Below are 15295 nucleotides of genomic sequence, written 5' to 3'. Positions count from 1 at the left end.
TGTTTTCATGGTTTTTTATTTAGAAGAAACCATCGTCAAAATCTATTTTATCCGAGTTCTCTTTTATCTTTTATTAATGAAATTTACTTGAAGTAGGTAGAGAATTGTAGTAATCAAATCTCTTTCTTAAGGGTGTTTATTTTTTACAAGTGGAAAAATAACGTGTTTGCGAATTTACAGGATATGTAATATTTTGGTGTATGCTTGTACAGAAAGTGTCTTGTACTGTTTTGACTTTGTAATCTTTTGATGGGGAATTGATCTACAGGTGAAGTTAGAGTTGGACCGTTTCTATCTGTTTTTATGGTTTTTCTTAAGAAATCATGAAACGTGCTAATTCATTTGATGCTGATAATAATATGATGTGGTATTGTCACGTTTTTTTTGAAAAAATTACGAGAAAAATGGCAAAAGTGGAGAGAAAAATTCTGTATATAATGCTCTTATAGCAAGCTTGAAATTTAGTTCTTTTTTGTACACTTACCCTAAACACATAATACTATTTAATACCATTTTTATATATATTTGTTAATAATTAAAATTTAGTTGTAATATAGACAACTCTTGGACTAATAATTAAGGTAGAAAATACTAATGAGTCTATTGATTATAAGTTTATTGTTAAGTTGATGTAAGATGGGGTTAGGTTGCCATCTGTAGAAGTTTTTAATAGGAATATGTAAAAAACCAAACTAAATTGGATAATCAAACTGATTTGGGACTATAAAAAAGATTCATCTCGGCATTGGATATAAATAAAATTCAGCTGTATTTCAGAAATTTAACTGAAATAATTAAATCGAACCAAAAAAATTAATTGAATTGACTACAGTCTGGTAACTTTTTTTAATCCCTTAAAAATTCGGTTCGGCTTTGAAAAAATAACAAATTTTCAGTTCGATTTTGTTTGGTTTAAACCAAATGCACATCCTAATTTTTGGGCTAATTTACAACAAGAGAAAATTATTATTTTAAATTATTTGATTGTTAATATAATTAAGAAGAAAGTAAATGAGTAGCTAGATTTATTAAGAACGAAAGATGTCAACAAATTTTGATTAAAAAATGTCTGGACAAGGATAAACGCAGGTACAAGTTCCGTTAACAACACAATAACCGCGAGCTCCTTTTTCTAAATGAGGATCTCCGCCGTACTTCTTTATACACAAGTCATTACATTTCGCGTCCGTGCAATCAGCCATTGGTTCAGCCTTCGCGCAAACTTTCATTGCCATTGCTTCATTTCCTGCAGGCAATTTGTCACCATCATTAAATACTGATTGAACCGTTAGACTAAAAATAAATATAAAAATTATAAATATGCCTCTTTTAGAATAATGAAAATAATATAATTAGAGTTTTTGTATACGCGCAAGTAATTAGCGTATATAACCAAATTAGTAAAAAATAAAGACTGATTTTATGAGTTTTTAATCTAATGGGTTTTTGGAGGGACTGAAGTGGACTGGCTTTTGGTTCAATATCGAACCGGTTGAACTGACCAGTCCGAATTGGTTCTTAAAATATTGTTTTTTGCATGTAATATTTCTCAATTAAAAAATTCTTGCATAAACTATGTCTACCACAACATCCGGTAAATTAGAATCAATATTATTTTACCGCATCATTAGAATGATAGCAGCAATAGTCAATGATTTATTTTTAAATAGGTAAATAACATTGTTTGCTAATGAAAAATTGACATAGAATATTTAGATTATAGACTATGAGACTTTACCTTGACACAAAATAATAATGGCAATGATTGCAAATATTTGGAGACTCTTCATCGTCATTTGTTTGTAATTTTTTTTGAAATAGTAATTAATCTGGTACTGTTTTAAGAATTGTAGAAATTTATATATAGGCTAATTAAGTAAGCCTATATACATATATGGTTATAAATTGAAATTATGAAACAATTTAACCAATTAGGCAACATTTCAACATTTCTTCTATTTTTAATTCTCTGCCTGAGAAATTCTTAATGTAAATGTAATAAAAAGGAGCATTTATGGAATCATATTGTTTATATTTTGGCTGGCACAGATTCTGATTCTTAATATGTCGGCTTGTTCACTTGATATTTTATTATTTTAAAAAAGTTCAAAAAAGTTTCTAAAAATATCGATTTAATACAAAATGGGTTAATTTGAAGAACTTTTTTTGAACTTTTTTCAAATAAAAAAAGATCAATTTAATGTTTAAGGGTACAATTAAAACGAAAAAATATAAAATAGGGTAAACTTGACGAGTTTTTAACGTCATGATAGGATTGAAAATGAGTTAAAAAATCGGGTGTTTTTAAAATATTAAGCCTATTTTTTATTATTGAGCCAAATCGAATTTTAGTATGGTTTGCTGTAGAATTCGTTTGTGATTGATCAAAATTATCAAGAACGAAAATTACTAGAGCCGCAAGAATTATTTTACACCTCAAGTTATCATAAATATTAATTAAAATATATATAAATACTAATTATAAAAAATTACATAAAATTTAGCTATGAAAGTCTCCTTCTCATTTATTATTAAATCACACTTTAATTTATTACTGAATGAACAAAGGATCACTTTACCCCCTCAACTTGGCACAAAATATCAAAAACGTCCAAATTAGTGAAACTGGATCACTTTTACCCTAAACTTGTCAAAACTGGTACAAAAACACCCCTATGCTGACGTAACACCTTAATTGGAGAGTGAGTTTTTAATTAATCATAATTTACTCTAACAAATTATATTTAAATACTAATTAATTATAATTTAACCCTAATTAACCTAGGGACCTTTTAGACCTTTTCAAATTAACTTTCATTAATCTTAATTCTAATTAAAATCAATTAAAAACTAATTAGACCTAATTACTGCTAATATAAGGAACACCCGCCGCCGCGGTGACACAAACCCAGCCACTGCCTCTTTCTTGATTCACAATTCCCATTTCCCTCATCCATTTCAATTGAAACAGACCAGGGTCTGTTCAGTTCTTAAAAAAAAATTAAAAAATTTATTTTTTTAATTAAAAATATAAAATTGTTGGGGTTAATATATATTTTTCAAATTAAAGGGATTAATTTTTATTTTTTTAATTGTTTGATATTAATATATAATGTTTAAAAAAAATTTAGGAACATTCTAAATTTTTCTCCATCAAAAACCACCTTAGAAAAAATAAATCACCATCAAAATCAGAGTGTATCTCACTCTTTTGGGTTAGAGTGGAAAGAGGTGGTTTTGTACCATTTTTGGCAAATTCAGGGTAAAAGTGATCCTATTTTACTAATTTAGACGTTTTTGATACTTTGTGCCAAGTTGAGGGGGGTAAAATGATCCTTCGTTCATTACTGAATCTCATTTATGTGTGTTAGAGCATCTCCAATGGTACTCTCTAATTTAGAGAGCATATTTTATAAAATAGAGAGCATCTTGCATATAAAGAGCACATTTTTTAATTTTACTCCAATAGACTCTCTAAATATAACGTTTTATTCAACAAGTATTAATTTATTTAATTATCATATTTACTCTTTTTATTATAATTTTTATTTCTATAATTTTTTATATTAAAATAAAATCAAAACACATATTTTTAAAAACAAAAAGAGAGTATATATTTTGAATTTGAAATTTTATTAGAAAGATAAGAAGTAGAGAGTGAATTTGACCCACAAACTCACTCTCTTCTTTAAATTTAAATTATGGAGAGTCCATTGAATTTCAAATTTTGCATAAAACTCTCTACATTAAAGAGTTTGATATATTTAGAGAGTGCATTGGAGATGCTCTTATAATTTTGGTTTAGTGCCGTTTTGGAAGGTTGGTTAAAGTTCTCAAAAGGAATTTCCATCTAAGATCAAATATTATACAAATTTAATTTTTAATATGATCCAGCTTGAAAAAGTCAAAAAATAATTTTCAGTTTTTGATGCTTTTTATTAGTTCTTCAAGCTTTTGGTTAGTGTCAGGTATTTTACAATTTTAGTAAGAAATTGTAATAAATGTGTGTTGAATTACGGGTGTGCTAGGAAACAGATTTTAAATTTGTGTAAACTTGACTTCGTAACAAGCAATTGGGGCTTGATTAATCTTATAACAAATACTCCAAAAGTTTGCTAAGTAAAACGAGAATGAAAATGATGCAAATAAACTGAATTCAGTTGTGTTTACAAATGATGCAAATAAACTGAATTCAATTGTGTTTACATATTGAAGAAAATAAAAAAGTTCCGGCAATGGAGGGTATTGCGTATTGCGTCCATTCCCGGAGAAAGGTGCGGCGGTGGGTTCCAGTTGAGTGGTTTGATTTAGCTGGATAGATTGGTGATTTATGTTTGATTAGATTAGATTGATGAGTTATGTTTGATTTGTTTGGATGGGTGACCTTAAGTTTGGTTGGATTGGATTAGTTTGATTTTTTTTATATATATAGATTTTATGGGTATTTTGGTAATTTTTAGGGCAAAAGAGATTTACTGGTCCAATTAGCAAAATTTAGTAGGTTGAGTGATGTTTTTTTGAGGGGGTTTTATAATAGTGGGATTAAATTCAGGTGTCATGGTTGATTGGTCTAATTTAAACTAAAACTAAATTCAGACTAATAATGGAGAGATTTTTAGATAGACTCAGTCTATCACTGTCACGACCCGATTCTCGGCATCGAGACCGGCGCTAGGGAATGGGAGTGGTTGCTCCGAAACCCGTAGCAAGCCTTAAAAATAAATTAAAATCACTTAAAATTTTTCGCGGAATTCGAATCATTTTCGAACATTTTAAAATCGCAGTTTAAAACGTTCTTATAAAAATTACCATTTAAAACATGCACGTAATTTTCTCTTTAATTATTGCATTTTAGTTTCAAAACCATTTCTCTATGGTTTATCATGCATCTCATGTGCATACCATCTTACTATGATAATTACTGCATTTCACTATGCAGGCCATTTCTCTATGGACTTAACTGCATTTCACTATGCAGATGCGTTCATCGCATTTTATTCAAGTGCAGTCGCTCGGACTTTCGCACAGCATTCACATATTACATATTATCAGAGTTTAGCGTTATAAAATATAAAGCATAAATAAGTCCAACGACTATTAAGGTATCACCGTTCATTATTCTAGCTACTGCAACTCTAGACACACAAAGGAAAGGTCATTCTCACTTTATTCAAGTCAGGGATTTCCGGAACAAGAAATTGGAAATCCACACGTCAAACTACTCGCCTGTAAAAATATTAAATTCAACGGGGTCAGTTATAAAAACTGGTGAATGCGTACAACATGTACTAATAAACATTAATATGAAAGCAATGCATTCCAGATTACCGATTCATATGAAACCCTAAACCATGATTCATGTTCCTATATGCTTTCAACACAGGAAACATAAATATTCCACATCATTTCATCATATTCGGGTTAACCTTTTATTTTTCTTTGGCCGTATTTATTTTCTCTTTTTGTACTTTTAGCCAGTCAAATCCGATTATTCTTATTTTACGTATTTGAAAGTCCCAGACTCTTCTTACAATACAACGGATTTCGGCAGTACATAAATACTGTCGCCAATTTCACTTTTTTTAATAAAAGGTTCAACCTCTCAGATCTCGGCAGTTTGCTGACTGCCTTTGGTCGTCTATATTCCGTTGCCTCTGAAGATCTGTTCACACAGAGTCTAGGCCGTCGCCTGACTTTCCAGGCCGTCGCCAGGATTCACACAGCACATTCACATGCAACCCATTCTAAATGCAATACCGGTGATCACACAGCACTATTGCCGCCCAATAGTAAGCACGTTTCAATGAATCTAAATCGGTTTCAACACTATGAATAGTTCATGCGATTTAAATTCAAAATAAAATAAAGCATTTGCAAATCATGTAAAGCAGTTCGCAATATTTTTAATACTAATATTTAGCAGTATAAGTTGTAAACACACTCACAGTACTCGCTTATTCCAAATATAAAAATACCACCCGTCGAATATTCAAAACCTTTGCTCGCCGGTTTCCGCGACAAAACTCGCTGGATCTAATTTAGAGATTAAACATTAATAAATGTAATAACTCTAAATTCTAGGATATACTCTACACCGACTCAACCATATAAACCACATAATCACATAACCAAATTTGATTCCGACTATCTATTTCCGCATCATCGTATTTCTATACGATACACCACGTCGTTTATTTATTTCATTAAATAAACATAGAATTATAACTCCATATAATTCTAACACACATTCAATTCACATAATTTTCTAAAATACACTTTTAGAAAATATCAACAAACATACCACAATTCAAAAATATCCAAAAATATTTTTCCGTAAAATATTTTTGACCCGGGGCTCGGCCCCCCCTTATTTTCTGCCAAAAACATTTCGGCACTAACTGCTGCCAACTGAGTTTAGGACTGAGCCAATATGCTCTATCCCCTCTACTCAAACTCCGGTCACCGTATTCCGGTGGTTTTGACCGAAACTCGAAACGCTAAAAACGCTTAAAAATTCATTTTAAGCCATTTTAACACCGAAATTCACCAAAATCATTTTCAAATACATTTTTAATTTTTTTCTTGTAAAAACAGCAGCCCAAAATTTTAAAATAATATTTTTCATTATTTTAGCCATTAAAACCGAAATGACCATCAATAATCAAAACCGATTATTAATCCGTCAAAACACTTCGATTAAATCACTTAAACTCCATAAATAATTACCATATGTATTTACAGAAATTTTTTAATGAATTATTTCTGTCCAGAAATTAAAATGACAGTTTTACCCTTTTTCATCAAATTTTAGCCGAATAGAGTTATTAAAAATTAAACCCGATTATTAAACCGCTAAAAATTAACCATCAACCATTTAATTAACATCAACCACAAATGTAACTCATCCATAAATAAAATTATTTACAGAAATTAAAAATCCCTTTATTTACCATTTTTAAGCTATTTTTAAGCTTTAAAACAATTAAAAATCGAAACCCAACTAATTAAATTAACACCCGAAATGTTTAACATTTTTAATCCACAAAAATTTCACTTTAAAGCATATATAAATATCATCATATAGATCAGCCCAGAAATTTAAATAAATAATTTAATTTTCACGGAAAAATTATTTTAAAACCGTAACCCACATAAATAACAACCAAAACTAGTTAATTAACCATCAAACACCAATATTTAACCATCCTAAGCATGTTTCTAAGATTCAACCAACATCAGCAACTAAAAACTAAGATTTGAGCTTGAAATTATACCTCAAACGAACATGCAAATAGAGATTAACGTTCTACGCAATATCCCCGACAACTTTTGTTAAGAAAATTTTGAGAGAAAATGTAAGAATAAATTTTTGTGTTGTGAGCTATGGAGTATTCGGCACCCACACTCAAATGGAGAAGAAGATGAATTAACTTGGGCACCAAGTTTAGCTTAAGAAAATATCTAGATATTATTTGGTTGTTCAATTATTTACAAGTTTGCCATTATGGCATTCTTGTAAATAATTCGAACTCTAGGGGCAAAATAATCTCAACTTTACCAAATATTCAAAAACATTAAATCATATCATATGGGCTGAGTTAAAATATTTTTGAGCCTTTAAAAATATTTAAAATAATTATTTTTACGGTTTTTAGTGAAAAATCGCAAAATTCACTTTTAACACGTAAAATTGCCAAAAATCACATTTAAGGCAAACACATAGCAAATCACATTTTCACACTTATAAATTCATCACGTGAATTTATTCACTATTTTCGAGGTCCTAATCAATTAAAATCGGACACACACGAAAATAAACGCTAAAAATTCTACGGGGTATTACAATCACGTCATCTGTGAACTAACCTATCATATTATGACACGTCATTAAAATAGTAGTACTATCGTAATTTTATTTATTATTTTTTATACTTTTAAATATTAATATTACGATAGTGTCATTATTTTAATGATGTGTCATAATATGATAGATTTAGTCTATAAATGACGTAGTGGACTGAATGCATCTAAAAAATTTTCCTAATAAAAATCAAAGTAAATAATAAGTTATGAAAAGCAAACACTTGAACTAGTGAAGCATGAAAATAATTGCATTGACTTCAGTCCCATTTGTAAAGGTTTTAAAGATTGAAAATGGTCGCAAGTCTTGAGTAGGATTAGAATCGATTATCTTTTAAATACTGGGTTTCAACTCGATGAATTAGCTTATTTTCGTAGAAAAATCAGCTCGATTCGGGCATGAGTTCGATTTATCTCGAGTTAGTGCCAGAAAATATCTCAGTTGGACGAGTTGAATGTTGATTTGTGAAAAAACTGGCCGAATACATTTATTTTGAGGAAGTTTTGGCATAACTCGAGCCGACCTCGAACTAATATAAAAAATCACGCTTTTGCTCGGTTTATGTGTAAATTATAAAAATATTCTTTTATATCCGTCGAAATTATATGTAAATTGTATTATAAATTATAATAATCCTCAATCCAAATGTACCTAACAAAAAGCATTAGATATGGACGGATGGCCTTTTAACAAAAATCGCACTCTCCCCTACTCTTCAATGTGAGTTCAACTATCAATCATTGCATACAAATCTAAGACACAAATTTAAAACAAAAAAATTTAACAATTAAAAAGTCTATTGTGTATCTAAAAAGTTTAAAAAAGAAGAAGAAATATAAGAAGAGGATTTGGGTAAGCATCCAAAATGAACAGCATCTACCACTAATGCATACCTTCAAATAGGCTGTATTTATATAGGATATATATTCCTGTTTTGGTTTTGACTTGACTATAACCACATATTATGCTAAACATTTCTGATGTCACTTGAGAGAAAATTTTAGAATTGGGATTCACTCGTATTCATTAAATGTACATCTTTTATTATAAAATAAATGGTATAGATCAAAAAAATTTAAATTTAATTAAATTAATCTACACCATTCATGTTCATTTGAACATGAGAGAATTCCAATCCAAAATTTTAAGTTGATTTTGGCTATCACATGATTCACGAACAAAATTAATTATATTAAAATTAATTATTATAATAATAATAATAATATAATTACGTTCAATCAATTTCTTATACACCAAATAATATTTTAAATATGACAATCTCTCATTATAGCACGGATAACGTGGTGGACAATTAATTATTTTGTCATTTAAGCGTTTTTTGGAAGAAAAATCACTTTCATGTATGTTCATGTAACATACTTAAAAAAAGAAATCACAAAGTCTTCTTTTAAAATAGAATTAGTTAAAAAAAGTCTTACTTTTTATTTTTATAGCGTTTTCAATGTCACATTTAAAATTGCAAAAGATAACCTGTATCACTTTTTTTGATAATCACTATCACTAAAGAAACTACTCGTTTATTATAGAACCGTTAAAATTGCTAAAAAGTTAAAAGATGAAGTTTTTTTAGATAATTTCTACATACAGTGTTTAAAGCGTTAAAAAGGTGAAGATAATTTTTCTTTCACTGATCCTTTAAAATGTCAAGGGTATTAAATTTTCATAGTTACTTCAATTAATTATTTCATTTATGAATTTTATGTGAGAACTAAGTGTGAAATTTTATTTTAATATGAATAGTAAAAAAATATCATTAACGGGTACAATTTTTTTAGGCCTAATGGTTAAAAAAACCCAAACCCTTACGACTTGTTGTAATTATATCCAAACCTATTAATTTTTGCAATAATATCCAAATTGTATTTTTTTGTTGTAATAATATCTAAATTGCATTTTTTTGTAGCAATAATAGTCAAATTGATGGCTAAACTTGTTGTTTTCAATTAAGATATTAGGCTATTATTATGTTTTAATGTATAATAATATAGTAAAAGTTCCAAAAAATGGCAAAAAACTCAAAAAAATTCACATAAAAAGTGCAATTTGGATATTATTGCAACAAAATAATGCAATTTGGATATTATTGCAAAAATTAAAAGGTTTGAATATAATTGCAACAAGTCGTAAAGGTTTGAGTTTTTTTTTCCGTTAAGCCTTTTTTTTTATGTACATTAAACTTACTGACCTTACTAAAGCTATGATACTAAATAGCCTTACAATATATTAAACTAGAGGTCTTAATTTCAAGTATTGAATTTGGAACAATTTTTTTTAAAAAAAAACCAAGAATATCTTATAAGTGTTATGAGATTTTATTCGATTCGGTATGAGCTAGTCGAGACAGTAGCTTCCGATATTAGACGATATCATTATCAAAATAAGGCTTAATTACTTAAAAACCACCCACCTCGAGCTTTTTTTTTGTTTGTACCCTGACCTAGAAAAAAATTCATTTATACCCTGACGTATGTATTTATGTTTCATCCCTACCCCGAGGAACTAAATTAACCTCTTTTCATTAAGAAAAAAGTTTAAAATAGTTCTTCATTTTTAACCTAAATTAATTAGAGATTAATTAGAAATGGATTTTTCTCTAAATGAAGGACTATTTTAAACTTTTTTTTAAATAAAAAGAGGTTAATTTAGTGCCTCGGGGTAGAGGTGAAACATAAACACATACGTCAGGATATAAATGAACTTTTTCCTAGGTCAGGGTATAAACGAAAAAAAAGTTTAAGGTGGGTGGTTTTTAAGTAATTAAGCCTCAAAATAATAGTGAAAATAATGTTGTACTAGTTGTGTTTGTCTTCGATGAAGAAACAAACCAGAAGGAGCAGTTGGGTTCGTTCCTCTTCAACATTGATCGAAGGAGAAGGGAGTAGCGACGACGTTTTATTCGTTCCTCTTCAGCGGCGGTGGCAACTCAGTTTAGAGTTTAATTAGGTAGATTAAATTTAGGTTTAGTTAAAATAAATTAGGATTTTAATTAAGATTAAAATTATGAATTTGATTAGGATTAAGTATGATTAAGTAGTCTAATTAGGTTAAATTTTATATCTCTCTTTTTTTTGAGAGAGAGGGGGGGGGTGCTTTTAATCCGTTTTTGCTAATTTTCAAATTGTTTTAATATGATGTTATCAAGATTTTTTTTGACTTTTGTGCCAATTGAGGGTGCAAATTGATCCTTTGTTGAAGAATAGTTTTTTTTGCGGTATATATTTCTTCATTAATAAGAGAAAATTACTATGCGATCCCTTACATTTGACATAATTCACACTTTAATCCCTCCTATTTAAAAATTAAACTATATGGCTTCTCACTTTTGTTTCTTTCAACAGTTTAGTCCCTCAGTACATTTTTGGTGTTAGTCAACGAAGTTAAAGGACTTAGGAGTAAATTAATCTTCAAATATGAGAGACGAAATTGTTGACAAAAACAAAAGTGAGGGACCAAATCGTTGAAAAAAATAAAAATGGGGACCATACAGTTTCGTTGACTTTGTTAACTAACACTAAAAATGGACGAATGACTAAATCGTTGACAAAAATAAAAGTGAGGGGCACATATCGTTTGATTTTTCAAATAAAAAGGATTAAACTGTAAATTATGTCAAATATGAGGGGTGTCATAATATTTTGCTCAAATTATAAATTATAATGGAATAAATATGTAAATTTTACCTTTTAAATATTACATATTCCCTCCGTCCCATATAAATAGGCAAAATAGAATTTGTACATGAATTAAGAAATGATGGTTAAAATAGTTATATTTTATTAACTTCCAATAATATTCTTAATTTAATTATTTAAATATTTTAAATATTATTAATTTATATTATGGGAAAGATAATTATTGTGTTGGAATTATAAATAAATTTTAAAAAGATAAAATTGTTATTAATTTTTGTATTGTATAAAGTGATAATTAATGGTGATTTATAAAATATAATAAAAGTGGTTGAAATTGATGAAGGTAATGTTAGTATTATTCAAATTATATAGTAACTTTGCCTATTTTAGGACGCCTAAAATATTCATTTTGTCTATTTATATGCGACGGAGGGAATAAAATTATTGCTCCCTCTCCCCTTTCTTCTCCTAACTGATGTCGGCCATCCAAAAATTCCTTCTTTTCTTTGCCTTCTTTAGGGCAACGCCGATCAATATTTTGATCGGCGGTAGTCTCGTTTCTTCTCTAAGTATCTCCAGTTTTTGATTTTTATTGTCGTTTTATGTTTGTTTGTTTGTTTTTTAATTGTTCTTCTTACATCTTCTTCTATAGAGTTTTTTTTTGAAAGTTATTGTGTTGTCCTTAATGAAATTTGATATTTCTTTTATGGATCTTTTTATGCGGTACATATCTGAATCGTTCATGGTAAAAATTGACAAATCAGATTGAAGCTGTCATAGAATTATTGTCTTGATTAACTGTTTCTTTAAATCTAATGTCCAATTGTAAATCAATTATTTGCAGAAGATATTGTAATTCATGGTCATCAATTTGCAATTTTCAATTTTATGGTCTTATCATTGAGAATCTTATTTTATTTTTTCGTGCAAAAAGGATAGCATATTTTAATTGTTTATTTGTTTGTTATTGTATTCTCATATAAATTATTTGTTTGAATTTGTAATATTTTTTTGGTGCTATAATAAAATCTTACATTCTTTTAAAAAAAAAAGTATTACCTAACAATTCTAGCAAAAACTCCGAACCTATTACAATTTTGAATATGTAGTTACACTCCACAAAATGAGACAATGACCAACCTTAATTGAAGAACAATGATTACAAACAAATATATTGTCTCATAAAGGATGATTAGTGTTTTTAATTAGTGATTAAAATTTTGTTAGTGAGAGAGTCCAAAGTGTTGCGTTGTCCCTCTTTAGGTAGTGATGCCAGTGCCACTAATGGCTCAACAAAATTCAACTCTTAAAATCCTTTAAATTTGATTTTATGTGTAGCCCACTCACCCCCCAATTTGACTTTTCAAGATGATGAAAGCCGAAATAAGAGGATCATAGCCATTTCTTATTAAAGTGCTGTGTGGTACCACGGAAAACTGAAAACAAAAATCAAGGAAGTTTCATTTCTTAATTTGACACAAAAGATGAAACAAGAATAAATTTATAATTTGAGACAAAAAAATTCTATATGTTAATTAATCTCGTTTAATATTTCTACTGGAGCTGAGCGAAAACCGAACTAAATTGAAAAACAAAAAAATCAAACTGAAATTTGTTGTTTGATTCGGTTTTTCGGTAAAAACGGTTAGGTTTGATCTCTGATTTTGAAAATTTTAGAGTTCGATTAGCCGTTTGGTTTGGAAAGTTGTAAAATCAAAAAAATAAAAAAAAACGGCTGAATCGTACTTTTAAAAAAAATTAAGGTTTTTATAATGTAAATTCTTTTTTTTGTTATTTTACCAAAAAAATTAAGATTTTTATTTAATTTTAAAATAAAGTCAAACCAAAATTTGAAACCGAACTGAACCGAAATCGAACTGAATCGACTGAAAATTTCGGTCAAAAGAAAGTTTGGTATTTGGTGAAAATAACTGTGGTTCGGTCGAAGATTGAGAAAGTTCGGCACCGTCGATATCGGTCGATTCGAAACCGAACATAACCAAACTGACCGATACTCACTTCCAATTCCAGCTTCAAAATTATCTAATAATTTGCTATCACTACAATTTTAACTTACATATATTTTCTGCCACCTCCTGAGGTGGTAGATCAAGTTAAATTAATTAATTTATGAGCATTTTTTTTTATCTAAAATCATGACATTGTATTTAATTGGTTTTGTAACAAATTGAGGGGACACGATAAATCTTAATTGAAAGGAATTTTTTAGACATGGATCAAAGTAGGACGCCTTTCACACCCACTATTGATGTCAAAGCACATAACATGATAATTTAGGGTTTTCTTTTTGAATTCTTTAGTTGTGTGTATTTATTTCCAATCAAATCAAACTAAATTATAATATTTTAATTGTTGTTTAAACAATCTAATCGAACTGAATTTTTCAAAAAATAAAATACTTTCAATCAACCAAATTGAATAAATTTATTTGATTGATTTAATTAGTTCTGTTTAATTGTATTTAAATATACTAAATTTTAATTACATTTAAAATCAAACCGAATAAAAAATTAAAAGTTCTAATCAAATTTACCAGTTCAGTGAGAAATTGTTAGGTAGATCGAGTCTACCACGTCATCCATAAACTAAGCCACTCATGATACAACATCTCATTAAAATGATGGCAATTATTACGATATTACCATCATTTTAATGAGGTGTCATATTATGAATGACTTAATCTACAGATAACGTGATAAACTCGGTCTACCTAAAAATTTCTACTAGTTCAATTCGATTATTTGGATGGGTTTCTTTACATCCCTTGGCCTGCGGATCATGGAAGGAACAGTTTTACTACTGTACCTGTTACGAATAGATTGGTCTAGGCCAATAATGTTACTTATCATTATTTAATTATAAACAACTCTAATTTCGTAATTAACTTATCCTTTCGTGTATGCCTATAAAGGAAAAATATTCAAATATGCCCTTTATATACATGTAGAGGTAATACATAAATTCAGTGGTGGAATCATAATTTTGGTTTAGTATTTATCTCCGATTTTCTGACTGTTTGGACTTAATCTCTTTCTAGCTCTAAATTCATTATAATTTATACCTCTATATAACAAGGAAAAATATTACAAGGAAAATTGTATTTGAAAGGAGCTCTAGAAATTCGATAAATGAGCTAATATAAAATAAATGTTAGAAAAGGAGCTCTTAAAAATTTATAATTCGTACAAAGAAAATTTAACCACCCTATTATTACCGTCTTATTTGACTGTTTAATACTACTTCAGTATTTTCTATTATTATTGGAAAAAAAATTAGTAGAATCTGACAGTTTTTTACATTCGTCCTACAAAAATGAACGACACCACGCCCCGTGGATGCCACGTTGAATTATTCAAATTTGAATTAAGAAAGAATTATACGCCGAAAATATTAATATCCAAATTAAAATATATATTTTTAAATAATTTGTGAGCAATTTTGGAGTTTAACAAATTTAATAATGCCTCTAAACTTTGTTTTTATTTACAAGAGAATCTAATTGACATTTAAAAAGGTGCATGATAAATAGTACAAAAGCAAAGATGAAATTGGCTACAGAATTTGAAGCCATGCAAAGTATTGCTATGTGCTTAATTTGTCCACATGCATTTGAGTACTCTTTTTTTTCTTCCTTTTTATTAAAATGTTAGATTCTATAAAGTATATAATATAAAAAAATGTAGTTGACTTTAGGGTATAAATTGTGGGCAAAGTTTAATGCATTTGATCATCATTCTGTAGCTATTGGGTGGGTGCACCA

At 28.7% G+C, this 15295-nt stretch overlaps 1 long non-coding RNA gene across 1 annotated transcript; it reads right to left on the bottom strand.

Annotated features, from left to right (window-relative positions):
- Positions 1-4951: 4951 nt before the first annotated feature.
- LOC126686244 (uncharacterized) lies at positions 4952-7425 on the bottom strand. Its single transcript, XR_007643852.2, has 2 exons — positions 7275-7425; positions 4952-6033 (listed from the first exon to the last, which is right to left on the bottom strand). It is a non-coding gene; the product is annotated as an uncharacterized LOC126686244 (long non-coding RNA).
- Between the last annotated feature and the right edge of the window lie 7870 nt (positions 7426-15295).

This window comes from Mercurialis annua, linkage group LG6 (genome assembly GCF_937616625.2).
Source record: "Mercurialis annua linkage group LG6, ddMerAnnu1.2, whole genome shotgun sequence".
Taxonomy (NCBI): domain Eukaryota; kingdom Viridiplantae; phylum Streptophyta; class Magnoliopsida; order Malpighiales; family Euphorbiaceae; genus Mercurialis; species Mercurialis annua.
Note: the sequence above shows the minus strand (reverse complement) of the source record. Positions and strands in the feature narration are given on the sequence as shown.